General features: G+C 38.1%; 1 long non-coding RNA gene and 1 pseudogene across 1 annotated transcript; both read right to left on the reverse strand.

The window, feature by feature from the left end:
• Window positions 1-235: 235 nt before the first annotated feature.
• LOC132531257 (transmembrane and coiled-coil domains protein 1-like) lies at window positions 236-2831 on the reverse strand (annotated as a pseudogene).
• Window positions 2832-8664: 5833 nt separating this feature from the next.
• Window positions 8665-16536, reverse strand: LOC132531684 (uncharacterized). The gene is made up of 3 exons (XR_009544186.1): window positions 15928-16536; window positions 15376-15578; window positions 8665-10399 (listed from the first exon to the last, which is right to left on the reverse strand). It is a non-coding gene; the product is annotated as an uncharacterized LOC132531684 (long non-coding RNA).
• Between the last annotated feature and the right edge of the window lie 1050 nt (window positions 16537-17586).

A 17586-nucleotide genomic window follows, 5' to 3' on the forward strand; every position in this document is an offset into this window, starting at 1 on the left:
AGTCTCTCAGTTTTGTGGTTTAAGCCGTGACAGTCACAGAACTCAGCTACACACCCTGGTGGAACCAGGTCAGGTAACGGTGTGAAGTCCTCCAGCCTCAAGGGGGCACACCTGAGTTCTGACCCCATTAGCTGGACAAGAGTACACAGAACTGGGCTATGGATACCAAAGAGTATCTAAAGCTCCCTGACTCCCTGCACTATCCTCCTACAACAAGGGCTTCCCTGTAACTTGTCCCTAATTCGCCAGGCTGCTGGATGAGACTGTCCAGGGTGTATCCTACACAAACTACCCAGACAAGAAGGCATGCAGAGGCCAAAGCCCTGCCCACACACCTCGTGCCAAGCTGATGGCCTTCCTGTGGCCTGAGTCCACCCAGAGGAAGGGGTGCCTTTAGACGAATGAAATGCTAGCAGTGGCCCAGAGTCTGTCTACTGGTCAACAATCAACACTTGGTCCTCAAAAGTCTTCGCTTTATCAATTCAGCATGTCAGTTGATCGTTTGCATCCAACTTTGTATTCCTCCATTCTACATTCTGTTGGGTAAAGAGGCTCCAGGACTAGGCTGGAAGGCTAACGTGCTGGGCTCAAATTTCTACCCTGCTCTTGTCTGTGTGCTGGTGTACAGCTTGCCTACCTTCTCTGGGATTCGGCTTTGCCATAATCTCTAAGAACCTCTAAGATCCCTTCAAGCTCTAAAATTACATGATTCCTTTGGGCATCAAGTTTGAGAGATTCCCACACTGTCAAATTTGCTCCAACTAGTCAAATGATCTCCTTGGGCTTTGAGATCACGGCCCCCACCCCTGAGTGGCTGCTGGGAGAAGCTGGAAAGCGCACCTTTGTTAAGCCGACCACACTCTCACTGAAGCCAGCCACCTTCACTTCCACACCCTTCAGACCCTGGTGCGTGTCCCTGAAGATGTCCTGTGGTTGCCATGAGATCCCATCCCACTCCATCTCCCAAAACTTCCAGTGGTAGCACTTAAGCTTCTTTTGTAGCTGGAAGAAGATTTGAGTAGATTTCTGGTTCTTCAAAGACCTGCTTGATGTGGGTGGCCTGCTGCTTGTCTGCACTGCTGGCAAGTTTCAACTAGTCATCAGCGTTGTCCTCTGGGATGTTTGTACAACCTCGATCTGTTATGTAAACTTCAGGGTCTTCTGGTGCAGGTGAGCGACAGCAGCCTTTGTGTGCTGAGCATCTCGTATTCCATCCATGGAATCCATTGGATGCTGCCATCAATGCGAGTGGAAGTCTGGGCAAGGCTACTTACTTCCAACTACTCCATTTATTCTTGGTTGAAATGCAGCAGCAACACAAGCTATTTCTGTCACAGTTAAGCTGCTAGAAGCATCAGTCATAGCTAGAGACTTGGGCTGGCCTGACTATAACAACTGCCATCTTCTGGCCAGATCTCCTATTCCTATTGATTTGGTGACGTCCCCTTGCGGTCTCTGGCTTGCCCCACCTACTATGAAAATTCATCTCTTCCTTTATCTTGGATGGCAGTTGGATCTGCTGTAGGACTCATTCAGAGCTGTGGGGTGGGTGGAGACACCATCAATCTTAGCACATGCGTTCTTGCTTTCCAGATCCATTTCAGGCTCGGGTCTACCCGAATTCGCCGCACATCGTGTGGAGACACAGATGACCTCCTGTGCTGGTGTTGAAAGAGATGCTTCAAGCCTTGGCCAGTCACATTATTGTTCTCCAAAGCATTATGGGTCATTTTAACAATGTATGTTCTGATTCTGTCTGCTTTCTGGCCTCTGCATCTGCAAAGTAGTAAATGTGGCATTTTTACTTTGACAATTTCTTGATGCTATTTTTCCTTTCTCTCTCTTCCTTCACTAAGGAAGGTTTGCAGCTAAGTCACCCTTCCCTGACCTGGGACACTGTACCAATGGTCCAGCCCCTCCACCCTGCCTCCCAAAACATGCCTTTTGGTTCTTTACAACACATTGTATCTTTGATGCTGACTGTCACCATGAAAGCTTTAACCTGACTCAATGAAACGACAAGTACTCTTTTGCTAATGACTTAGCTGCGTGATTGGGTGACTAGACTATACTTGGAGGCAGTAGCAGGAAATGACAAGCTACGCTAATTGCAAAATTCTTTGGATCTGTTTTTGATTCCGTGCAAGGGATGTGGTAAAGTAGCGGAAACTGAACTAAATATAGGTCCAGCTCTGGTTCTGCCACTAACAAGCTGTGTGGCCTTGAAAACGCTACTTTACCTTTCAGGTCTCAATTTCCTCACTTATTCAAAAATATCATTTGAGTATTCTTATGTGCCAGGTGCTGTGTTTATCACAGGTAAAGAGAACATGGTCCAGATCCCTTTGTTGGTGGGTAACACAAAGAAAGAAAGAAAGAAAAGTAAGAAAGATAAGAAAAGGAAGGAATGAAGAAAGAGAGGAAAAGATGGAAGAGAGGATGGGGTGCAGGGTGGAGAGATAAATTAGGAGTTTGGGACTAACATATACACACTACTATATATAAAATAGATAAACATCAAGGACCTACTGTATATCACAAGATATCCTGTACTATATATCTTGTGATAACCTATAATGGTAAAGAATCTGAAAAAGAATATATATTGTATATATTATTGTTGTGTACCTGAAACTAACACAACATTGTAAATTAACTAAACTTCAGGTTTTTTTAAAGGTCAAAAAAGGGAGCAAGTAAATAATCACAAATTATAATATAAAACTGAGTATTTTTCAGTTTTTTCTTTATCCATAGAACTATTTACTCAAAGAAAATCTACCAAGGCAGCCCATGAGCTGACCTGGTTGATCTCCACCTCTCTCACACATGGCACTCGGCCCTTGCTCAGCCCATGCCTGCCTTCTCATTCCTTCTGGATCAGGCTGAACTCTCTCCCACCTCAGGGTCTTGGCATTTGCTGCTCCTCTGCTTATAACACTGCCCCTACATTCTCAGATGGCCTGATCCTTCGTTTCCTTCATATCTTTGCCTAAATATCATGTCTGAGAAAAGACATCTCTGTTAAAACTATCTAAAATAATTCTGTGTTTTCCAGTGCCCTTCCTACCTTACCCTGCCTTGTTTTGCTTTTCTTTGTTTTTCTGGGTTTTTTTTACATTTAATTCTAGAAATTATATACTCATTCTTTGTCTCACAAATGTAAATTTCATGACAAGGAGTTTGTCTTATTAATTTCTAAGTTCTTAGCTACTAGTGCAAGGCCTGGGGCAGAGCAGGAGCTCAATTAATATTTGTTAAAAGAACATGGGGAGAAAAAATTAATGTGGAGTTGGTTTTGTTGAAACATTAGGGAAGACACTAAGTCCTACACCATCGTTTCCCTCCCGATATAGCCCGTGAGGACACTTTCAGGTCTAACACTGTAGGATTTCATGAATCCATTCATCAGGAAAGAGGTCTCATGTGTTAAACTTTATTCATTATTCTTTTTTTTAATTCCAAAATTTGTACTTTGTTCTAAGAATTATGCTAATAGTACAAATAGCATTATCTATTCTGTCTTGCAGTTCATGGTCTACCTATGAAAACAGATTAATCACAATTATGACAGATGAGCTGGGAAGACAGAGTAGCTTCATGCAGGACACCTCAAATTCCTCATCTATAAAAGGCATATTTACTTCTTGAGTTCAAATTCTGTTATAAGAATGAAATGAGAAAATGGATATGAAATTGCTTGAAATACTGCATAACATCTTCAAATGTCCAGTATTGGTATGGTTAGGACTTCAGCAAAATGGTAGAGTAAGGAACTCCAAAAAGTATGTCCCTCCATGAAAGCAATGAAAAAAATGTCAAAAACTGTAAGAATCAGTTTTGACAGGAATCTGGAAATTAACCAAAGGCTTGCAATAACACAGGGAGCACTTACTCAAGAAAAACAGCTAAATCTATGTTAGAATGGTTAGCTTAGTGGTGTTTTAACTTACCCTAGTCCAACCACCCACTCCCCAGCTCAGTAACAGCCTTGAAAATAATGGTCCACATTCTCAATACCAGAGAGAACAGAACAAACCCCATTCACAAAGAATTGTCATTATTTGACCTACTAGTGACTCTTTGGAAGACTGCTTGAAAGGCTATCTTCATCTCACTTGACTCAAAACTCAACTAGTACTAAAGCCACTACCCAGGAACATTTGTCAAAAACAATTACAAGGAAATATTTTAGCCACGGCTGCCTGAGGCAATGGATAACAGCTGGGCAAACAACAGACTAACCTGGAAGCTTGAAAAGAAAGAGTAAGGAATGAAGAACTTTGAAGAGCTCCTAAATATTTCCTGGAGTATAGAAGGCTATTTACATGCCCAGAGCTGTGTACCTGCTCGAGAAAGACCCAAGAAGCCCTACACTCTCATTACTGGCAGACCTTGAGACTCTGCATAAGGATAACATGAAGCTTAGGACAGAGCTGTAAACTTCCAGACTAGATGCTAAATGTATGCCTCAACACTCACAGAGAGACTGTTGGCAAAAGCTCTAAGAATTTTTGGTTCCAGGTGTTTAAGGAAATCTCTGTCCAAATCATTAGGTAACCAATAAATGAACGGACCAGAAACATCAGTAGCCATACATGGCAAAGAATACAAACTTTACAGAATTAGTTCAGGAAAGTCACTAAAAAACAAAGACCAAAAGTACAACAAGCAGCAACAACAACAAATCCTAGGGAGGGAGGAGAATCTGATTTCCAGAGTTGCCCACATAATATTCAAAAAGTGCAGTTTTCAACAAAATATTACAAAGGATATGAAGAAACAATACACAGTGAAATATAAAAGCAATCAATAGAAACTATACCTGAGGAAGTCCAGATGTTGGACTTAACTAGACAAAGATTTTAAATCAGCTGTTTAAAAATATGTTCAAAGGAAACCATAGAGAAAGAACTAAAGAAACTAAGAGAGGGTCTCATCAAATAGAGAATAGTCCAGATTTGAAAAGTACAATAACTGAAATGAAAAATTCAATAGAGTAGCTCAGCAGCAGATTCAAACAGGCATGAAAAGAATCATCAGACTTGAAGAAAGTTGATTGAAGTTATCCAGTTTGAGAAAAAAAGAGGAAAAAAAATGAACAGAGCCTAAGAGACCTGTGAAACACCATTAAGTATATCAACATATGTACAAATGGGACTCCCAGAGGACAGGAGTGAGAGAAAGGGAATGGAAGAACATTTAAAGAAATAATGGTAAAAATCTTCCTGAATTTGATTTTTCAAAATTAAAAAAAAATTAATCTACACATTCAAGAAACTCAAGAAACTCCAAGTGGAATCAATTCAAAGAGATTCACACAGAGTTGCATTACAATCAAACAGTTGAAAGTCAAAGAGACAATCTTGAAAACCGCAACAGAGAAGTGACCCATGTACAAGGAATAATCAATAATATTAACAGCTGATTTACCACCAGAAAATATGTAGGGATATCACATCCAAAGTGCTGAAAGAAAAAAATGAAGAAACATTAATACAACATATCCAGACTTATGGGATGCAGTAAAAGTACTGTAGAGAGGGAAATTTATAGCTATAAATACCTACTTCAAAAGTAATAAAATCAATATCCTAATTTTTCAAGTTAAGAGACTTGGAAAAAAAGAGCAAACTAACTCACAGCAACAAAAAGGAAAATATATTATAATAGAAATACACAAAATAGAGAATAGAAAAATACAGAGAATCAATGAAATGAAAAGTTGGTTATTTCAAAAGATCAGCAAAATTGAGAAAATTTTAGCTACACTAACCAAGAAAAAAAAGAGAGAAAAGTACTAAAATCATGAATGAAATGACTAAAATTAGTAAAAGCAGGAATGTAAAGTACTAAAAACCACAATTACCAAAACTGACACAAGAAGAAATAGAAAATCTGAATAGACCTAAAAGAAGTATAGAGATTGATTTAGTCATCAATAAGTTACAACAATGAAAAGCCCAGAACCAGATGGCTTCACCTGTGAATTCTATCAGATGTTTAAAGAAGAATGAACACAAATGCTTCTCAAACTCTTATAAAAAACAGAAGAGTAGTGAAAACTTCCTAACTCATTCTATAAGAACAGTATTACTCTGATATAAAAACCAAAGGTATCTTAAGAAAGGAAAATCATAGATCAATATCCCTTATGAATATAGACATGAAAATCCTCAACAAAATACAAGCAAACCAAATCCAGCAACATATAAAAAGGATTATACACCATGACCCAGTGGAATTTATCCCTGGAATACTGACTCAGTATATGAAAATCAACAAATAAAATAGACCATACTAATAGAATAAAAGGCAAAAACCACATGATAATCTCAACTGATACAGAAAAAAATCTGACAAAATCCAATGCTCTTTCAACATAAAAATGTTCAACAAACTAGGAATAGAGGCAACTTCCTCCACCTTATAAAGGACATCTATGAAAAACTAACATCACACTTAATGGTAAAAGACTAAAGCTTTCACTGTAAGATAAGGAACAAGACAGAGATGTCTATTCTCACACTTCTGTTCAACATTGTACCAGAAGTTTTAGCCAGGGCAATTAGTAAAGAAAAAAAAAAAGAAAGAAAAAAAATTCCAAAATAAAATTAAGAAAACAACTGTATTTACAATAGCATCAAAAAGATAAAGTCCTTAGGAGTAAATTTAATCAAGATAGTGAAATACTTACACGTTGAAAACTACAAAACATTGTTGAAAGAAATTAAAGAACACCTAAATAAGTGGAAAGATGTCCCATGTTAATAGATTGGAAGACAATATTATTAAGATGGCAATACTCCCCAAAGGTCTACAGATTCAATGCAATCCCTATCAAATTCCAAATGCCTTATTTTAGTAATGCACCATTATTGTAGCAAAGGCTAACTCAGACAACATATACCCAAGAGAAATGAAAATATATGTTCATTCATTAACTTGTACACAAATGTTCATAGCAGCATTATTCACTGTAACCAAAAACATACAAATTTTCATTAACTGATGAAAGTATAACAAACGATGTGGTATATCCTTACAATGGAATATTATTCTGCCATAAAAGGAAATGAAAGAATTTCTCTTGATGAAAGAGAAATACATGCTGCAACATGGGACATCTTAAAAACATTATGTTGAGTGAAAGAAGCCAGACACAAAAGACCACATATTCCATTTTTATGAAATATCCAAAAGAGGTATCCACAGGGACAGAAAGAAGAATGGTAGTGGGAAATGGGGAATGACTGCTTAATGGTTACAAGAGTTTCTTTTGAGATGCTGAAAATGTTTTAGAACTTATTACAATGGGTGGTTGCACAACTGCTGTGCAACATTGTATTGTTGCTGCCCCCAGCACTATACCCACCATCTTCATAGGTCTTCAGACTCCTGTTGCTCCTTTGAAAAAGAAGGGTTTCCATCTTTAGCTATATTTTAATTCCTATTCTAGTAACTGCCTCAGAGAAGATAGGATATGACTGTACTAAGGTCCTCTGGCTATGGGCCAAATTCCATTCGATTCAGTTCAAGCGTTTAAAGTACCTCTCTCCCCAGATAAAGCAGAAATTAACAAAATGTTAAACCATTGGTTATTCTATTTTCTGTAGCCTTACTGCTAGGAAAATGAACATTTAGGTTCTATCACACATGCCAAGTCCTGAACTGAGCCCAGGGTAAGGGTCTGTCACAGGGCGTGGCCAGTAGACCAGCATTTTCATGGGGCACAAAGGCCTGCTCTGTGGAACCTTTGCAAGAAGGACCGAGACCCAGTTCGAAAGTCAGTAATTTGAGTAATCAGCAGGCAAAAGCTTCAGCAAAAGTAGTTAGTAGATCTTTTTTTTTTATCCCTATAGTCCTTTATTGATTCAGTTTCATACTCCCTGCCCACTAGACTTTTCAGATTAAAAAATAAAAATAAATCAAAACAAACCAAAAAACAACAGCATTCACAGTCAATACTTTACCTATGCACAGTGTCTTCGCCTGAGATGCATTTCTGCAAATGGAGGAGACTAACTCCCAAGGGGAGAATCCAGGCTTTTCTACAGCATTCTTCTCTTCCCTCATGACCTGGTCACCCTTTGGGGCCAGATGCCATGCTTTCCCAAGGAAGGGAGCAAGTGTTCATTGAGCACCTATTATGTGCCAACACTGTATATACACTATTCACTTAATCCTCACAACAACTCTATGAGGTAGGTCCTATCATTAGTTCCTTTTCACACTGAAAAAGAAAAAAAAAAAAAAGAGGCCAATGCCCTAAAGTCACACAGGCAGTAAATGGCAGATCCAGAGTTCAACCTCATGTTTCCAGAACTTGAAATTTATGTCCTTTCCATTCTTGTGAGGCAAATGAAGTACTGATTTAGAGAAGAAGAGCACTGAACATGGCCTCCCAATTCTCAGGTTTTGGGGTGGGGGGGATTAAGAGGCTTCCTGAAGTTTCATTCTGTTACCTTATTAAACATGATTTTTAATATCTGTTGTGCATCAGAATCACTAGAGGAGCATTTTCACTATACACATGCTTGGAATTCACACACTGGAAGACCTGGTTAGCAAGAGAATAAAATGTGTTTAGATTTTCTTGCAATTTTTAGAAACGATACCAAATAAAAATAGTAAGAGAATGAATGAAGCTCAAAGGAAATGTACCAAATAAAAAAGACAGATTTTAATTAATTGGGGCTAAGTTATTGGCTCTTAAAGACATTAGAAAATTGCAGTAGGATGGCATTCTGGTTTTCTGGTTTGTAATCCTTGAATCAGACAAGGTTGTCTGGGTCTCCATCAACAGCTATATTCAAAGAGCTGTTCTTTTTCCTGTCCTCAATTCAATTCAGTCATTTTTTTTTGAATGCCTGTTCTTTGAAAGGCTACTTTTTTACAAGTCACATCAGGAAGAAAAGGTTAAATTCAACCATAAATTTAACAAGCATTTATTGACTGCTTGATGTATGCAAAGCTCCATGCCAGGCAATGCAGGTCTTGAAAGAAAGGAGAAAAGGGGAGACAGAGGTCGGGAGGGCATTTCAGGAAAATCGAACAAAGTGATGGTTTAGAGAACTTCTGCAGATTTTAATTAATACAAATATGTCTATATATATATATCTTATAAAACAAACAAACACACTTCTTCTAGGCCTTAGGGACTGTGCAGTAGACTGTATTATTTGTTAGTAATTATTTGTTCATACTTGTCTAGGTAGAGTACTTTGCTGACTCCACTAGCCACTAGCCCCACCCCTCCTCAGCTGACTTTGGGCTTGGTCTTAGGACTTGCTTTGGCCAATGGCATGTGAGTGGACATACTCAGTATATCCACTTGCATGTTTTGACTCAACCTTCTGAACTCGTACTGTCCACCTGCAAACAACAGTGGCTGCTCCTTCAGTCTTGTCCCCAAAACGAGAAGACAGAGAGACCTGGATCTTTCCCACATGCTCTCAAGTCTAGCACACCCCAGCAGCATCGAGCAGCTCCACAACCACAGACCCACAAGTGAAAAATAAGTGTTTGGAATTTAAGCTACTAAGCTTCGAGGTACTTAGTAATGCACCATTATTGCTGCAAAGGCTGACCAATACATCCTGTAATGGTTTACAAAGACGAGCAGCATGAAATGTTCTAGAGATACTCCCCTAGAGCCCATCTAGTATTCGTTTTCTACAACTCCTGTAACAAAGCACCATGAACTGAATGGCTTACAAAACAGAAATTGATTGTCTTGCAGTTCTGGAAGCTCAAGGTCTGAGATCAAGGTGTAGTTAAAATTGGTCCCTGCTGAGAGCTGTGAGGAAGATTCTGTTCTGTGTCTCTCTCTACTTCTGGTGGTTTGCTGGCAATCTGTGACATTGTAGAAGCATCACCCCACTTTTTCTCTTCATCCTCACATGCGTTCTCTCTGTGCCCAGATGTTTTCATAAGCATGAAATCTTTTAATAAGGACACCAGTCATATTCGATTAGGGGCCCACTCTACTGCAGTATAATTTCATCTTAACTAATTGCGTCTGCAAAGACCCTATTTCCAATTCTGTTGCATTCTGTGGTCCTGGGAATTAGAACTTCAACATATGAATGGGGGAAGTGGGGGTGGGCACAGTTCAATTCATAACAGTGCTTTTTTATACTTACGTTCCTTAAACCAGGGGAAGACCAGAGACCAAACATCATTATGGCTTACACTCCCCTACCTTGGGCCACTGGCCCTTATTGTAATCATTCTCACTTTGAGAGGAGTGGGTTGTTGATGACATGGTATGTGTTGAGCCTTAGGCTTACAAAGCTTGTAAGTTCTGGAACCAGGCTGAGAATCCAGGTGTCTGGATATTAGAACATCTTTCCTATTCTATTCTGCCTTTTTAGTGGTCAGTGATTCAGGGAGGCAGCTAAAGTAAACAAAATAAAGAAATTAACAGGAAAGCAAAAAACAACAATCACATACATTCAAATCACCTATAAACCTCATTTACCATTAGCACGACAAAGTTTCAAAGGCATGAAATCTCTGAAGAAAATAAACAGATCAGTGGTAGAGGATAGCTTTAGCAATCAAAAGAGGAAGTAAATATGGTTGTACAGGATTTTTTAAAATATGAAAGTAACATTTTATAAACTTGATGAAATGAATCATTTTTTGGAAATTACAGAAATTGACTCGAGAGGTAGAAATCACAGTAATTATAGATAGATGAAAAAGTAGTTAAAGTCTCCTCCTATAAAAGGTAACAAAGCCAGATTTATGCAAAAAGTCTACTGAACTTTGAGGAACAAATGACGGAAATCTCCCCCAAATATTGGGTTGGCCAAAAACCCGAACAAACATTTTGGCCAGCCCAAATATTTACCCATCACCCTTATGAATACACATCAAAAACTTTTAGTAAATATTAGCAAAACTGGATACAGCAGAAGAATCATGACCAGGATTTATTCCATGAATACAAGCATGGTTCAACATTAAATATCTATTATGTAATTTATTACATGAAAAGGTGAATTGTGACGAAATATACTTACCAGAGGCTAAAGAATTTAATAAATTCAAAATAATTTTTTCTTCTTAAAATTCTTTATAAGCTATGAATAAAAGTAAACTTAACTAGAAACCTATTGTGTGAGAAAAAACCCCAAAAAACAGACCCACTATCAATAAAACTACATGTCACATATTCTAAATGTTAACCTCTCAGCAAAGAATTACTTAATATTTGACTCCTCTGCACCAACTTTGTGATCTTTTTATAGGTCTTCAGTGTTTTACTCTCCTGGAAAAGATGCCATGGTACCTTTCCAAATACTCTCCTGGATAATTACTATGTGTGTTATCAGTGCTTTCTTTATACAGACCTTGAAGTTTCTAAATTATGACACAAGTGCCACTTTCATCTGCCTTTTTGAGTATCTTGGGTCTTATCTCCCCCACTTGATGTCATGAGACCCCCTTCTTCCTTGCTTACCATAAGGCAATTCTTGAAGAGCTGTTAGGTTATGCTTAGGTTATAAAAAAAAGACCCTGTGATTATTTTTATGTGTAAAAGACTGAATTATTGTGTTTGTTTCCCTCATTTCTTCCTCTAGACAATTATTTAGACAGAGAACAAAAGGTTTGCTTGTAAAATTCTAACTCTATGATCTTTTTTATCTATAACGGCACCAAGTCCCATACCTCATGGTAAAACCTTAGAAGCAATCCCATTAAAATCAGGAACAAGGTAAGGAATCTGGCTATAAGTTCCCATTATTCAACACTTAATGGAACAAGAAAAATAGGTGAAGTGCAAACACTGGAAAAGAATAAACAAAGCTACCCTAGTTCACAGATAGTATCACTGTCTAACGAGAAAATATCTCAGAATGTGTTATAATAAATACTGAAACTATTAAGACTGTTCATTAAGTTGGTCTGATAAAAGATCAACACAGGAAACTTGGGTTGTTTTCTTATTCATAGCAATAGCCGTAACCAATTAGAAAATGCAGAGGAAAAATATACTCCATTCAGAAAGGCAAAAATAATTATGAAGTACTCAGAAATAAAAGTGGCAAGAAATACGCAAGGCATTATTTTAAAGACTGTAATACTAAAGATATAGAAGAAGAACCGAAGAGATGGAAGGGCTGGTATATTCCTGGATGAGATTGAATTTTCTAAATATGCACCCTCCAATTAAATTATAGATTTTGTGCATTCCCATTAAAAATTAGAATAGAATTTCTTTTTGAATTTGACAAACTGATTCTAAAGTTCATCTGCAAGAATAGCCATGACAGTTTTCAAAAAGAACAAGGAGGGTTGTGGTAGGCAGCTTCTAAAGTGACCCCCAATGACCCTTACTTCCTAATGTTCATGACATATGTAATCCCTTCTGCTTGAGCATGGGCTAGTTCTAATGTCTCACATCTAATAAATATAACATGGCAAAAGTGATGATGTCACTTCTGAGATTAGGTTAAAAAAGGCTGTGATTCCATATTAGGCACATTCTGTTGCTCTCTCATGTGATCTAGAGCCAGGAAGCTGCCATGTTGTGAGCTGCCCTTTGGGGTAGAGGCTCGTGGGGCAAGGAACTGATGTCTCTGGCCAATAAGCCAGTGAGGACCTAAGGCCTGCCACCCCACATGAGTGAGTTTGGAAGTGGATTCTCCCAGTTGAGCTTTGCGATAAACACAGCCCCTATGCCACTTTGATTGCAGTCTTGTGAGAGATCCTAACCCGGAGGCTCACAGCTAAGCCACGCCCAGATTTCTGACCCATAGAAATGGAGAGATAATAAGTGTTTGTTGTTTTGGGTAATTTTTATACAATAATCAATAATTAACACACCCATAAATATTCAATTCCTTTAACCACAACTGCCTCAATCTCATTCAGCTTCCATTAAAACTTAAAACAGAGAACAGATGAGTCACGGAGTTCTGCAGATTCAGGGTCCCATGAGAGTTAGGCTCCTTGGAACTCTTACTCTTACTCCCATGTTGAGGAGTTTTGTGTGGAAAAGCAGGTGCATTCACCGAAGGAATGGTCTGAAGGCTGTCATACCTTCCCAGGGCAATCTTTTTTTTAGAAACTGCAATTAATTTATTTTTATTTATTTTTTTAACATCTTTATTGGAGTATAATTGCTTTACAATGGTGTCTTAGGTTCTGCTTTATATCAAAGTGAATCAGTTATACATATACTATATCCCCATATATCTCTTCCCTCTTGCGTCTCACTCCCTCCCACCCTCCCTACCCCACCCCTCTAGGTCATCACAAAGCACCGAGCTGATCTCCCTGTGCTATGCAGCTGCTTCCCACTAGCTATCTATTTTACATTTGGTAGTGTAGATATGTCAATGCCACTCTCTCACTTTGTCCCAGCTTACCCTTCCCCCTCCCTGTATCCTCAAGTCCATTCTCTAGTAGGTCTGCACCTTTATTCCTGTCTTGCCCCTAGGTTCTTCATAACCATTTTTTTTCTTTTTTAGATTCCATATATATGTGTTAGCATACAGTATTTGTTTTTCTCTTTCTGACTTACTTCACTCTGTATAACAGACTCTAGATCCATCCATCTCACTACAAATAACTCAATTTCGTTTCTTTTTATGGCTGAGTAATATTCCATTGTATATATGTGTCACATCTTTATCCATTCATCTGTCGATGGACACCTAGGTTGCTTCCATGTCCTGGCTATTGTAAATAGAGCTGCAATGAACATTTTGGTACATGACTCTTTTTGAATTATGGTTTTCTCAGGGTATATGCCCAGTAGTGGGCTTGCTGGGTTGTATGGTAATTCTATTTTTAGCTTTTTAAAGAACCTCCATACTGTTCTCCATAGTGGCTGTATCAATTTACAACCCCACCAACAGTGCAAGAGGGTTCCCTTTTCTCCACACCTTCTCCAGCATTTGTTGTTTCTAGATTTTTTAATGATGGCCATTCTGACTGGTGTGAGATGATATCGCATTGTAGTTTTGATTTGCATTTCTCTGATGATTAATGATGTTGAGCATTCTTTCATGTGTTTGTTGGCAATCTGTATATCTTCTTTGGAGAAATGTCTATTTAGGTCTTCTGCCCATTTTTGGATTGGGTTGCTTGTTTTTTTGATATTGAGCTGCATGAGCTGCTTGTATATTTTGAAGATTAATCCTTTGTCAGTTGCTTCATTTGAAAATATTTTCTCCCATTCTGAGGGTTGTCTTTTCGTCTTGTTTATGGTTTCCTTTGCTATGCAAAAGCTTTTACGTTTCATTAGGTCCCATTTGTTTTTGTTTTTATTTCCATTTCTCTAGGAGGTGTGCCCAAAAGGATCTTGCTGTGATTTATGTCATAGAGTGTTCTGCCTATGTTTTCCTCTAAGAGTTTTATAGTGTCTGGTCTTACATTTAGGTCTTTAATCCATTTTGAGTTTATTTTTGTGTACGGTGTTAGGGAGTGTTCTAATTTCATGCTTTTACATTTAGCTGTCCAGTTTTCCCAGCACCACTTATTGAAGAGGCTGTCTTTTCTCCACTGTATATTCTTGCCTCCTTTATCAAAGATAAGGTGACCATATATGTGTGGGTTTATCTCTGGGCTTTCTATCCTGTTCCATTGATCTATATTTCTGTTTTTGTGCCAGTACCATACTGTCTTGATTACTGTAGCTTTGTAGTATAGTCTGAAGTCTGGGAGCCTGATTCCTCCAGCTCCGTTTTTCTTTCTCAAGATTGCTTTGGCTATTCAGGGTCTTTTGTGTTTCCATACAAATTGTGAAATTTTTTGTTCTAGTTCTGTGAAAAATGCCAGTGGTAGTTTGATAGGGATTGCATTGAATCTGTAGAGTGCTTTGGGTAGTATAGTCATTTTCACAATGTTGATTCTTCCAGTCCAAGAACATGGTACATCTCTCCCCTCCCAGGACAATCTTTAACTTCCTATGTTCACAACCACTCAGCTATGGTCCTCAACCTTGTGGGCTCAGCAACCTGATTTTGTGGCCAAACAATGTCTAATTCATCCCTTAAGAGTGGACTCGTATTAGCCAAGCATGTGAGACTGAGAATTTCCATTTACAAATTTAAAAAGAAAATTCTAACTCACATGGGATCCTGAATACACTGTTCTCCATGAATCATCTCTTCTCTCTGGGTAAGTTTCTTAGGCAGCAATGGAAGATGAATAAGTTCAGGAAGTTGGTTAAAGGAATCAAATTAAACATTAATTATATTAATTATCGATTGCTACATAAAAATTACCGAAACCAAGCAGCTTAAAACAACCACTTTGAAACTTTGAAGTGCTTCAGAACCTGAAATGCTTTCTGCAAGACCTGGCAGCTCTCAACAAACAGGGGTTATTATGGTCATCCATCTCCTGTGTTCTCACCAGTGCTTAGGTACAAGAGGGGCAGCATGGAGTCTTGGACAGAACATGGGCCTTGATATCAGATAAATCGAGGTCCAAGTTCCTGTGCTGCCATTTATCACCTGTACTTTCTACTTCGACTGCAGGAAAGGGAGCAGCAGTTTGCTTCTGTCAGAAGTCCTTGAGAAAGTAAGTAGATGCGTAGTAGAGGTATTTGAGACCATCTAGATACAACAAATAATAAATAAGCCTTAGAGATACAACGAACAATATTGTGTAACATATTGCATTATAATTACCAAACTTGCTAAGAGACTATAACTTAACTATTCCAACTCCAAAAAAGAAAGGATAATTATGTAATGTGATAAAGTTGCTCACTTTCACTACAATGGCAATCATATCACAGTATGTAAATGTATCCAATTAACATGTGACCCAAGTCAAGTATATTTCAATAATAAAAACTAAATTAAAGAAATAAAAATAAGACTAGATAACATATTGCCACAAAAAAAGAAAGCAAATAAAAAATCATCTAGAGAAATCCAAGGATTATAAACAAAAATATACCTTAACAAGGCTGAATGGCAAAAACATTTTAGAATCAGGGGTTACAAACTCAAACGTCTGCTCAGAAGGCAATGTAAGTAGATGAAGCCTCTAGGGACAGGTAAAGCCAGGTTTGAGGGTCATCTAACTCTTTCAGGTCTTCACCAATTCTGTTCCTGCTGGCTCCTTGGGAAACCAGCCAGCTGTGCCACGGCCCATGTGCTGTGGCTTGCAAGATGCTCCAAGCTTCCCTGCCACCAGCTGTAAGGGCCCCTGGCAAACATGGGAAATGATAGGACAGGTGTGTGGGAACAGAGGCTGAGTTGTCCTGCCTTGGAGTTTATAGAGAGTAGTCAGTGCTTGTGCTACAGCAGTTTCATCATTTTTGGTATGGTGTAAATCTAGATCTATATATTTATTTTAGTGTTTGTGTGTTGTAAGGAATACCTCTATTACTTAAAATGGTTTTTTTGGTTGATCAGCCTCGTACAGACACAGAATAACACCATAGAGAGGCACATGAAAGTGAAAGAGATTTACTGTACTCACAGGTCCCAGAAGAGGTAAACCCAGCACTACATGCAGGCGACAGCATGGGAGGAGGGCCAAGGGAGTAGACTCAACCAAGCAGGTGGGCAGCCAAGAGAGAATGAGGACCTGTGGACAAGTGCCTGTATTGGGGGTCAGAGTGAAGCACATAAGCAAAAAGTGTGAGGGGATTTCATTGGTGTGATTGAATGCCACTAGGTCAGAGGGAGGGCAAGAAGGGGAACTTGCAGTGGGGACCAGCCTTATCACACTGGTGCACCTGGTCACCTGGGCAGCGTGCTCACAGCCTATTTATGGGGATGTTCAGGAATCAGAAAAATATGAAGTTTAAAAATTTTACAATATGGTTTGGTAGTGCTTTCTAAAATTTATTTTGCAATAAAAACCTCTTGGTAGCAATGAACTTACAGAAAGAAGAGTACTAATTATCATTTTTTAAGGGAAGTTGGTGATAAATGTTCACTATTCTTCCTTTATCAAAAATAAGGTGACCATATGTGCGTGGGTTTATCTCTGGTCTTTCTATCCTGTTTCACTGATCTATATTTCTTTTTTTGTGCCAGTACCATACTGTCTTGATTACTGTAGCTTTGTAGTATACTGGGAGGGAGGGAGGTGCAAGAGGGAAGACATATGGGGATATATGTATATGTATAGCTGATTCACTTTGTTATAAAGCAGAAACTAACACACCATTGTAAAGCAATTATACTCCAATAAAGATGTTAAAAAAAAAGAAAATAGGGAAGAGAGAAGATAAATATGTAAGATAAAAAATATATATAGCTGATAATTGTTAAAAGAGGTTCAAAAAATAAATTAAATAATAAATAATAACAAAAAAAGAAAGATACTGTGAATAACAGTAAAAGTACCTCTGAAAATATTTTGATTGACATATTGTTCCATTTCAATACAAAACAAAATAGATTTGGAAATAGTCTCCATTTAGCATAATTGACTCTAAGTTTACTGGGTACCTCAGCATGTATAGATAGAATATTTTCCTCATTAACAATATTATATTCTATGGAGAAGAGACAGATGAAAGTATAAACAATTTCAAATTGATTAACCATAACAGCAATATTGAAGAAAATTACAGGAGATTTTATTAAAAAAAAAAAGTAA

Source organism: Lagenorhynchus albirostris, chromosome 13 (assembly GCF_949774975.1).
Source record: "Lagenorhynchus albirostris chromosome 13, mLagAlb1.1, whole genome shotgun sequence".
NCBI lineage: Eukaryota > Metazoa > Chordata > Mammalia > Artiodactyla > Delphinidae > Lagenorhynchus > Lagenorhynchus albirostris.